Source organism: Muntiacus reevesi, chromosome 1 (assembly GCF_963930625.1).
Source record: "Muntiacus reevesi chromosome 1, mMunRee1.1, whole genome shotgun sequence".
NCBI classification, from domain to species: domain Eukaryota; kingdom Metazoa; phylum Chordata; class Mammalia; order Artiodactyla; family Cervidae; genus Muntiacus; species Muntiacus reevesi.
In genome coordinates, this window is record NC_089249.1 from 153,905,423 (window position 1) to 153,917,459 (window position 12,037).

Here is a 12,037-nt window from a genome sequence, read left to right on the forward strand (position 1 = left end):
GAGAGTGTTTTGCCTATGTTCTCCTCTAGGAGTTTTATAGTTTCTGGTCTTACATTTAGACCTTTAATCCATTTTGAGTTTATTTTTGTGTATGGTGTTAGAAAGTGTTCTAGTTTCATTCTTTTACAAGTGGTTGACCAGTTTTCCCAGCACCACTTGTTAAAGAGGTTGTCTTTTTTCCATTGTATGTCCTTGCCTCCTTTGTCAAAGATAAGGTGCCCGTAGGTGTGTGGATTTATCTCTGGGCTTTCTATTTTGTTCCATTGATCTATAAAAAATATGGGACGCTTCACGAATTTGCGTGTCATCCTTGCACAGGGGCCATGCTAATCTTCTCTGTATCGTTCCAATTTTAGTATATGTGCTGCCGAAGCGAGCACTACTATTTGATTTCTATGAAAAAAAAATGTTTTATTACAATTCAAAATATCTTGTCTGATTTAGTAAATTAAAATGCCACTTTCATTGTATTTTTGTTGATTTAGCCTTTGTAGGTATGTGTGTAAGAATAACACCAGCAAAGAGAAAAGCATGTTGGAAAAATTTTAATAAAAATAACATTGCCAAAACTGGAACAAAGGCTCTTTTGTGGTTTTGAATGGAAGAGTTAAAAAACAGGAATCTAAGACAATAATTATTATCCCTCTGAACTCAGAAACACTGCAAATGAAACATAAGTCTAAAAATGCAGGAGTTACAAAAATAACCAAGCTTAAGACTCAAAAATACATCCTTAGCAGATTCAAGTAAAGGTACAAAATATTTATATTTGATATACCTATCTGAAGAGACACAAACCGGATGGCAGGTTTAGATCTCCTCAGGAATATTAGTTTCCTGGAATTTTCTTTGTAACTTTGTTTTGTTAAGGCATACACTGTCATTTATGACAATCCAAATTTAGGAAAATGAAAACTTTATCTTGAATTTTGAAAATTTCAATTTTGACCTTGGGTATTGAGCATTTCAATACTCTTTTATAATTTTCATTCCAAAACATCTTTCTCTTCTTAAAAATATTTTATGTCACCTATTGCCTTTAGAACATTAGCTGAGCATTCAAAACTCTCCACAATGTGGCTGCAATTTATTTTTCTAGTCTTATCTCACATCATTCTCTCTCTTACCACACTCTGGCTCAAGCTGCATTAGACTACAATTTCCTCTTCAACCAAACGCCCTGCTCTGCTTGCTGTGTAATGTTGACTATTCTGCCTGGGTTGCTCTTCTCCTACTTCTCTGCCAAGTAAAACATTGGTAATAGATCAAGATTCAGCTCAGATTGCTTCTAGTATAACAGAGCAAGTTCTTAAATAATTTCCCTGCAGTCCATCTTGCATATCACTTCTAAACCAATCTTATTGAAACTATTATTTTATCCTTTTACTGGGCATCTGGACTGATCCTTAGCAACTGAAAAACAACAAATCCTTTTATTATCAGTTACCGACTGGGGCTTCTAGTTCAAAATACTAAATTAAACAATTATGTTATGAAAGTGAAAGTCTCTCAGTTGTGTCTGACTCTTTGCGACCCAATGACTGTAGCTCACCAGGCTCCTCTGTCCAAGCAATTCTCCAGGCAAGAATACTAGCATGGATAGCCGTTCCCTCCTCCAGGGGATCTTCCCGACCCAGAGATAGAACCCAGGTCTCCTACACTGCAGGTGAAATTATGTTATAAATATGGGAAATACAGCATTCCTAAACACTTCAACATGTGACTTTGAAGCATGAGGACATTCTCACAATATAATTATCACACATGAAATTGAACGTTGATACGATATTATTATCTTACAGTTTATATTCAAATTTCCCCAACTGTCCTGATAATATTCTTCATAGTGCTGTGTATGTGTTGATGTGTGTGTGTGTGGGGGGAGACCCAGGATCTAACCAAGTACCACATGTTAGTTGACATGTTTCTTTAGTCTTAATTATTATTATTCTTTTGGTCACACTGCATGACATGTGGGATCTCAGTTTCTTGACCAGGGGTTGAAGCCACGCCCCCTGCATTGGGGGCATGGAGTTCTAACTACTGGACCACCAGGGAAGCGAAGCTCCTAGTCTCATTTAATAAAGAAAAAAAAAAAAAAAACAATTCCCTAACCTTTCATTAGTCTTTCAAGACATTGGCATTCTTTTTTTTTGTTAAATTGGATGATAATTGCTTAACCATATTGTGTTGGTTTTTTCCATACAACAACGTGAATCAGTCATAAGTGACATGGGCATTCTTAAAGAATCCAGGTCAGTTGCATTACAGACTATCCTTTAATTTACATTTATTTTATTGGTTTCTAATGCCTGCAGTGCAGGAGACCTGGGTTTGATCCCTGGATGGGGAAGATTCCCTGTAGGAGGGAATGGCTACCCACTCCAGGATTCTGGCCTTGAGAGTTTCATGGACTATGTAGTTCATGGGGTCACATGGAGTCAGACAAAACTGAGCAACTTTCACTTCCATGATTACATGCAGATTAATTTGGGGGCAGGAAGTCAAGAATACTACATAGGAATTGCTGTGTCCTTCTGTGCACAAACCTATTAGGAGGCAAACAATGGTAACTGGTCCCATTTTGGGTGATACAATTTTGATCACTTTCATCATTTTTAGATTTTTTTCATTGCAAAAGTACTTTTCCTTTTTATACATAATGTGTGGATGATTCTTTGAGACTGTGAATATCATATTCTCAACAATCTTAAGCCTAGTATTTTAGTATACGTTGACTTGTACAATTGTTAGTTATTGCTAAAGAGGTTGCAAAATGGTGATGTCCTAATTTTATCAGTCTTTCTGTATTTACTACTTGCTTTCTGTCATAATTTCCTTTAAATCTTTAAAAATGTTATCAATATGGACTCATAGATTCTTTTTTATTCAATACATTATAGCTTATTATTATTCATTTTTATTTCAAAATTTCCTACATTTGACCAGTGGGAGCCCCTTCAAGCTGGTTCAGATGTCCTATTGGCCTGGTCCCATCAATTTATGAGCACTTCCTTACTTTAGGCACAAGAAAATGTTCGAGGTTCATTTTGTACTTTTCTTGCCCTAGAATTAGCCATTTCTTCAAGGAACACTGTTTCCCTTGAGTGGGGAATAGTTTTTAGAAACCAAGATCTGAGCATTAACTGTGCTTACTGCCACTGGAATGAGATATCAGTATTAACATACATAGGATGAACATATATAATATGAATATGCTAATACTAATAACAGGATTAGAGGTATCAGTGGAAATAAATAAATATACAAACACACAATACATATACATATATATGGACACCTGTAACTCCAAACTAGTACCACATTACATGTTTTTTTTTAATTCTGTGGTCTTTTTCTGCATGAAGATCAGCTAAGGTCTCTCTAGGGAAGTGATATTTGAGATGAAATCAGAATAATATTTAGAAGCCAGCCATGCAAAACTCTGGAAGCAGATCATTAAAAGCAGAGGGAACAACGCAAAGACCCAAAGCGGAAATGTGTGATATGTTTGAGAAGCAGAATGACTCGAGTGGTTGGAACACACTGAGCTACTGAAACATGGTTTGAAATGAAGTCAGTGAGGTAGGGAGGAGTTGCCTCATAAAAAGTTGGACAGGACATGGTAAGGAGTTAGGAATTAATTTCAGCACAACAGAAAGGCACTGAAAGTTTTTGAGAAGGGGATCATGATAATCTGATTTATTTTTCCAAATATTACTCAATGTTGTGTAGAGAACGAATTGTTCAAGGCCAAGAAAAAAGAGCAGGCAGATAGTTATAAGACTTGTAGTAACGTAGGCAAGGTAAAACAATGACTTAGAGTAGCAGCAGATGATATAGACAATAATATACCGTGATATATTTTGGAGGTAGAAGCTAATTGGATTGATTCTGAATTCTCAAATTGTTATTATATGTCTATGTTATTATATGTGCTATGCATTATGTCAATTCCTGGGGATAGAAACACTCAAAAGAGACAAGCCCTACTTTTAAGAAGCTCATAATTTAGCAGTAGGGACAGATATACAAATAATTTTTTTAATATGTGGGAACAGATCAATTTTAGTTCTAGAACCTGAAGCCATACAAGTGTACACTTTACAAATGTCATGGGACTATTGTACACATTCAGTAAAGTGACAAATATACAATACCACTTAGTATCTCAAATCAGGAACATAAGTCTTTAATTCATTCCAGTTTGAGTATATTTTGTATATGGAATCAGATAATTTTTAACAAAACCACAATGAGATACCATTACACGCCAGTCAGGATGGCTGCTATCCAAAAGTCTACAAGCAATAAATGCTGGAGAGGGTGTGGAGAAAAGGGAACCCTCTTACACTGTTGGTGGGAATGCAAACTAGTACAGCCACTATGGAAAACAGTGTGGAGATTTCTTAAAAAACTGGCAATAGAACTGCCATATGACCCAGCAATACCACTTCTGGGCATACACACCGAGGAAACCAGATCTGAAAGAGACACGTGGACCCCAGTGTTCATCACAGCACTGTTTATAATAGCCAGGACATGGAAGCAGCCTAGATGCCCATCCGCAGATGAATGGATAAGGAAGCTGTGGTACATATACACCATGGAATATTACTCAGCCGTTAAAAAGAATTGATGTGAATCAGTTCTAATGAGATGGACGAAACTGGAGCCCATTATACAGAGTGAAGTAAGCCAGAAAGATAAACAACATTACAGCATACTAACACATATATACGGAATTTAGAAAGATGGTAACGATAACCCTATATGCAAAACAGAAAAAGAAACACAGAAGTACAGAACAGACTTTTGAACTCCGTGGGAGAAGGTGAGGGTGGGATGTTTCAAAAGAACAGCATGTATATTATCTATGGTGAATCAGATCACTAGCCCAGGTGGGATGCATGAGACGAGTGCTCGGGCCTGGTGCACTGGGAGGACCCAGAGGAGTCGGGTGGAGAGGGAGGTGGGAGGGGGGATCGGGATGTGGAATACGTGTAACTCAATGGCTGATTCGTGTCAATGTATGACAAAACCCACTGAAATGTTGTGAAGTAATTGGCCTCCAACTAATAAAATAAAATTTAAAAAAAAAATTTATTTATTTATTTGGCTGCATTGGGTCTTAGTTGTGGAATATGGGATCTTTCGTTGTGACTTGTGGGCTCTCTCGTTGTGGCATGGACTTAGTTGCCCTGCAGAATGTGGGATCTTAGTTCCCTGACCAGGGATCAAACCTGCATCCCCTGCATTGGAAGGCAGATTCTTAACCACTGGACCACCAGGGAAGTGAAGTGAAGTGAGACACTCAGTCATGTCCGACTCTTTGCGACCCCATGGAACTGTAGCCTGCCAGGCTCCTATGTCCATGGAATTCTCCAGGCAAGAATACTGGAGTGGGTAGCCATTCCCTTCCCCAGGGGATCTTCCCAATTCAGGGATCGAACCCAGGTCTCCCACATTGCAGGCGGAGCCTTTACCGTCTGAGCCACCAGGGAAGCCCACACCAGGGAAGTCCCTATCAGATGATTTTTGAAGTATCATTAATGTTTCCTTTCATCTGTCTACATTCAGCCTCATCTTTGCTGACACCTCCATGGTGTGTTACTGTAAGTTGTGAGCCAACTGCTGTTCTTCCTGCGTTACCTGAGTTTGATGATCCAAGTCTGATTTATTGCAATTAAAGTCACTGAAACTCATCATGATTCTTTACTCTGAGAGCCGGTCCTTTAAACTGACAGATACTTTCAAAACTGCCTCTATCCATGACTGAAAAGAGCAATAAGAAACCCTCACCAGTTCTTAGGAATCGTTATAGCTCAGGACTTCTTCTCCCATTGTAATCAGAATATCTAGCTGGGCTGCTCTGTCATTTATCACATATACACAAAGCAGATGGTTGGTTCACAATTAATTACAAAAAGAGTACTGGGTGGTGAACACTAACTTGCCCAAGTCACCCCCACCGACCACCATCAACAACTGGTATTTCTGGCTGGAGCAGTTAGGTCAGTGGGCCAGGACCATGGAGATGCGTAGAGTCCAGCCTGGCCACAGGTATCCAGAGGCTGGTGGCAATGCAGAGCCCCTGGGAATGGCCAGTCCAGCCCAACAGGTAGAAGACAGGGCCAGGAATATCAGGTGCCCGGGTCTCACTCCTCTATTTCTCTCTGTCGTGTGCTAAGTCGCTTCAGTCATATCTGACTCTCTGCGGCCTGCCAGGCTCCTCTGTCCGCGGGGAGTCTCCAGGCAAGAATACTGGAGTAGGTTGCCGTTTCCTCCTCCACCTCTCTGTAGCATCTGCCCACAATTAATTTTAATATATGTGTGTGTGATGAACAGATGGTAGTAGTAACAGATAGTAATAATAATAACAGTTGAATTTAGTACTAGATAAAATGTCAGTACAAATGTAGAAGGAATTAACTGTGCCAGATCTCCTGAGAGTCCTTTGGACTGCAAGATCAAACCAGTCAATCTTAAAGGAAATCAGTCCTGAATGTGCATTGGAAGGACTGATGCTGAAGCTGAAACTCCAATACTTTGGCCACTTGATGCGAAGAACTGACTCGTTGGAAAAGACCCTGATGCTGGGAAAGATTGAAAGCAGGAGGAGAAGGGGATGACAGAGGATGAGAGGCTCGATGGCATCACTGACTCGATAGACATAAATTTGAGCAAACTCTGGGAAACATTGATGGACAGGGAAGCTTGGCGTGTAGCAGTCCATGGGGTTGCAAAGAGTTGTACACGACTGAGTGGTTGAGCTAAATTGAGATGCAAGCAGTGGTTAAAAAACTCCTTATAAAGGATTCAGAGAGCTGTCCTTGTTTTTCCCCATTGAGATATAATTGACGTATTACATTGTGTAATATTAAGGTGTGATGTGATACACTTCTATACTGCAAAAGGAATACTACCATGGCATTAGCTAATACCTGTATCATCTCACATACTAATATTTCTTTTTTATGGTAAGAATGCTGAAGATCTCTCTTAGCAACTTCAAGTATATAATACAATATTATTCACTATAATCACCATGCTGTACAATAGATATTCCAAACTTATTCTTCTTGTAACTGGAAGTTTTACCCTCTGACCACAGAGAGCTATCTTTTAAAGGCTAAAGGAGTGGGGAGTAAAATAAGAATAGATACATGAGATAGCCTGATGAATTCCAGGACTGCTTAGGGATGACGGGAACCTAGAGTTTAAGGGCCGGATTAGTGACAGGTGGAAGTAATTGAGGGGCTTTACGTGAGGAGAGATGATATTAGATTTGCATTTATAAAATATCACTCTGACTTTATAAGGAAGAAGAAAGATTTGAGGAATGCAAAACCAAAGTTAGGTGGGACTTACACTTCTAGCTATGAGGTAGTAATAGGGACTAGACTTATCTTTCCACATAAAGAGAAAACCAGATAAACTAAGTGAAACATGTTTTAGACATTGAACAGGGCTTGAAGGACTGTGAAAACCCTGAGAACTGGGAAATAAAGAAGCCAATCCTTTGATTTCCTCAACTTACCCCCTGGAGGAAGTCTCTACAGTGCAGTGCAGAGCAGGGAAATTCAGATTCTGGTGGTCTGGAGTTGAGGAGATAGATACTGGAGTTTTTGGAGGCAAAGACAGCTATAATTAGGCAGAATGCACAAAGAGAAAACTTGGGAGATCTACTGAGGGTGCCCCCTGTGTCCTTGGGTGAGCATTAAGTCGTGAAAGCAAATGAGGCAAACTACCTGAGGCTGAGGAAGGTCTTAGAAAGCAGTAGGCCAAACAATTTCCACATTCACCCAGGGCTGGGAATATTTTTGTGTGCAAAGCCGGAGTGGGGAGACATCATATTACACGAGGCATCACATGGCATTCTTAGAATAGGAATGCCTTAGGAGTGGAGCTTTACTTATTAGGCCTACTACAGGCTCATCTGGATGCCACCTAACAAATCACTTTTTTTTTTTGAGAAAACAATATTTTTTTACTTTGGGAATTTATACATGACTTTTTATTATAATTTTATGGTAATTTTCTCTTTTAAAATACAAAAACAAGCACACCAGATAATACTGTTTTTCCCAAAGAACACAAATTTGTTATCTTTTTATTTTTTAAATCTTTGGGGTGCTTATGAAGATATTATCATGATATTCAAGAGCATTTGACAGTTTCTTGAAGCCATAGAATTTAATGAAACAACTTTGGGACATGTTTTGTTTCTAGCTGTATTGAATTGGACATATTGTATATAATATATACATCATATGTATGTATTATATATCATTCAAACATAATTGATTACAATCATATAATTATTGAATACTATTATCAAATATAATTATTGAATATAATTTTACTATTATAATATTGTATATAGTTAAGGTATACATAATGATGTGATATGTTAACACACTGTGAAATATTTACCACAATTAATTTAATCAACATGTCCTTCACCTTAATAGCTACACTTTTTTGAGTGTGTATGGTGAGAAATCTTAAAATCCACTCTCTTATATAAAATTTCAGCATGTAATACAGTATTATTAACTACAGTCACTATCTGTATACCAGATCTTTAGAGCTTATTCATCTTATAGCTGAAAGTCTGTACCCTTTGACCAACATCTCTCCATTTCCCCAATCTATGGCAAATGCAATTCTACTTTCTTTCTATAAATGTGACATTTTTTTTCTTTAGATTCCATGTATAAGTGATGCTACATAGAAACTGACTTTCTGTACTTGGCTTATTTCACTTAGCATAATGCCCACCAGGGTCATCCATGTTGTGGCAAATGGAAAGATATTCTTATTTTTTGTGGCTGGATAGTATTCCATTATTATGTGCATATGTATATATACACACACACCATATTTTCTTTCTCCACTCATTCATCAGTGGGTACTTAGGTTGTTCCTATAGCTTGGTTTAACTAATGCTGCAGTGAACATGGAGGTGAGATATCTCTTCAAGATACTCATTTTCGGATATGTATTCAGAATTGGGTTTGTTGACATGTGTAAATTCTATTTTCAATTTTTTGAGGAAACTACATACATAGTGGCTGAAATAATTTACATTCCACAAATGGTGCACAGGGTTCTCTACTCTCCATATCTTCACCAACATTTGTTTTGTATTCTCTAATAGCCATTTTGATGGGAGTATTTCACTGTGGTTTTGACTTGCATTTTCCTGATGATTAGAGATGCTGAGCATCTTTTCATGTACCATTGGCCATTTCTGTGTCTTATTTGGAAAAAGCCTATTTGGATCCTTTGATAATTTTAAAATTTTGAGTATTTGTGTTTTGCATTGAGATATATGAGCTCCTTATATGTTTTAGATATTAATCTCCATTTGGTAGGTGGTTTGCAAAAATTTCCTTCCATTCCACTGGCTGCCTTTTCATTCCGTTAACAGTTTCCTCTGCTGTGCAAAATCCTTTTAAATTGATAGTCTCACTTGTTTACTTTTACTTTTGTTGCTTGAGCTTTTTGTGTCAAATATAGAATGCCATTGCCAAGACCAACATCAAGCAGTTTTTCCCCTATGTTTTCTTCTAGGAATTTTTTACATTTTCCAGTCTTACATTAAGTTTTTAATCTTTGTGAGTGACGTCAGATAGAGGTCCAGTTTCATTCTTTTGCGTGTGAATATCCAGTTTTCCTAACACTATTAAAGAGACTAGCCTTTCCCCATTGTGTGTTCTTTGTGCCCTTGTCAAAGATTAGTTGCATTTGCATGATTTATTTGTGGCTTCTCTACTTCATTCCATTGTTCTAAGCGTTTGCTTTTATGCCAGTACCACAGTGTTTGATTATTATAGCTTTGTAAAATAATTTGACATCAGGAAGTGTTATGGCTCCAGCTTTGTTTTTCTAAGATTGCTTTGGCTCTTTAGGATCTTCTGTGGCTCCATATACATTTTTGGATTTTTTTCCCCTATGTCTGTGAAAAATGCCACTGGAATTTTAATAAAGATTGTATTGAATTTTGTAGATCATTTTATGGAGTATGGATGTTTTATTGATATTCTTTCAATCCATTTGTGTCTTGTTCAGTTTTTTTCATCTGTAGCTTACAGTTTGCAGTGTACAAGTCTTTCACCTCCTTGATTATGTTTATTCCTAAATATTTTATTGTTTTTAATGTGACGGTAAGTAGGACTGCTTTCTTAATGTCTCTTGCAGACAGTTTATTTTTAGCATATCAAAGTGCAAGTGATTTTTCTATGTTTGTTTTGTATTTTGCAACTTTACTGAATCTGTTTATTAGTTCTAACAGGCTTTTTTTTTGGTAACTGTTAGTTTTAACAATTGTTTTGATTTTTTAGGGTTTTCTATATATGATATCTTTTTTTTTGGCCTAATTTGTCTGGCCAGGACTTCTAGTCCTATGTTAAATAAAAGTGGTGAGAGTGGGCATCCTTGTGTTATTCCTGATCTAACAGTAAAAAATTTCAGTTTTTCACCGCTGAGTATGATGTAAGCTGTGTACTTGTCATATACGGCCTTTATTATGTTGAGGTATATTCACTCAGTACTCACTTTGATGACAGTTTTTATTATGAATGGATGTTGAATTTTATCAAATGCTTTTTCTGCATCTATTGAGGTGATCATATGATTTTTAGTGTTCATTTTGCTAATATGATATATCATACTTACTGATTTGTGAATACTGAAACATCTTTGCATCCCCAGAATAAATCCCACTTGATTATGATTTATGATTATTTTAATGTATTGTTGAACTTGGTTGGCTAATACTTTGTTGAGGATTTTTGCATCTGTGTGCATCAGGGATGTTGGTCTGTAACTTTTTTTTCTTGTAGTATTCTTGTATGATTTTGGTATAAGGGTGATGCTGGCCTTGCAGGTGGAGTTTTGAAGTGTTCCATCTACTTAAATTTTTTGGAAGAGTTTGAGAAGGACTGGCATTAATTCTTCTGTAAATCATTGGTACAATTCACCAGGTACACCATCTAGTCCTGGACTTTTCTATTTTGGAAAGATTTTTGATTACTAATTTTATCTTTTTACCAGTTTTAGGTCTATTCATACTTTCTATTTTTTCATGAGTCAGTTTTTTTAAAAATTAAATAAAATTTTATTTCATTTAAAATTTTTTTATTGAGGTACAAGTTGATTTATAATACTATTATACTAGTTTCAGATGTACAACATAGTGATTCACAATTTTTATCTCTCCAGAGTTGGCAGGTTATCTTTCTAGGAATTTATCTGTTTCTGTTAGGTTGTCCAATTTATTGGCATAAAACTGTTCATAATGATCTCTTATGGTCCTTTGTATTTCTGCAGTATCAGTTGTAATGTCTTCTCTTTCATTTCTGATTTGAGTCTCTTTTTTCTTAGTCATTCTGAAAGCTTGTCAATTTCGTTTGTTTTTTCTTAAAAACAGCTCTTAGTTTCATTGATTTTTCTCTCTCTCTTTTTTTTTTTTTTGGTCTGTACCCTTTTTCTACTCTGATCCTTGTTATTTTCTTTTTTCTGCTAAAGTTGACCTTTGTTTGTTCTTCTTTTCTAGTTCCTTGAGGTATAAAATTATATAGCTGGAATAAACTATATATTCCTGTGATGAGGGATGGATAATTTCAAATGACTTTTCTTTGAATTCACAGATTTTTTTCTTCTGCTTGATTATGTATATTGTTCATGCTATCACAATTTTTATTTTATTCATTGTAGTTTTAGCTGCAGAATTTTAAAAAATAATTTATTTTGTTTGTTGACCATTTTCATGTACTGTTTTCCTGATTTCATTGTCTGTCTTCTCTTGCAGCTCACTGTGTCTTTAAAACGATTATTTTGAGGGACTTCCCTGGTGGTCCAGTGGTTAAGACTGTGGTTTCACTGCAGGGGGCACAAGTTTGATCCCTGGCTGGGAATTCAGTTTCCACATGCCATGCAGTGTGGCCAAAAGTAATACTAATAAGAATTTTGAATTCTTTGCCAGGCAATCTGTTGATCTCCATTTCTTTGGGATTGGTTACTAGAAAAT

The 12,037-nt window shown here is 36.7% G+C and overlaps 1 non-coding gene across 1 annotated transcript; it reads right to left on the reverse strand.

The window, feature by feature from the left end:
• Positions 1-273: 273 nt before the first annotated feature.
• On the reverse strand, positions 274-380 carry LOC136156628 (U6 spliceosomal RNA). The gene has a single exon (XR_010661121.1). It is a non-coding gene; the product is annotated as a U6 spliceosomal RNA (small nuclear RNA).
• Between the last annotated feature and the right edge of the window lie 11,657 nt (positions 381-12,037).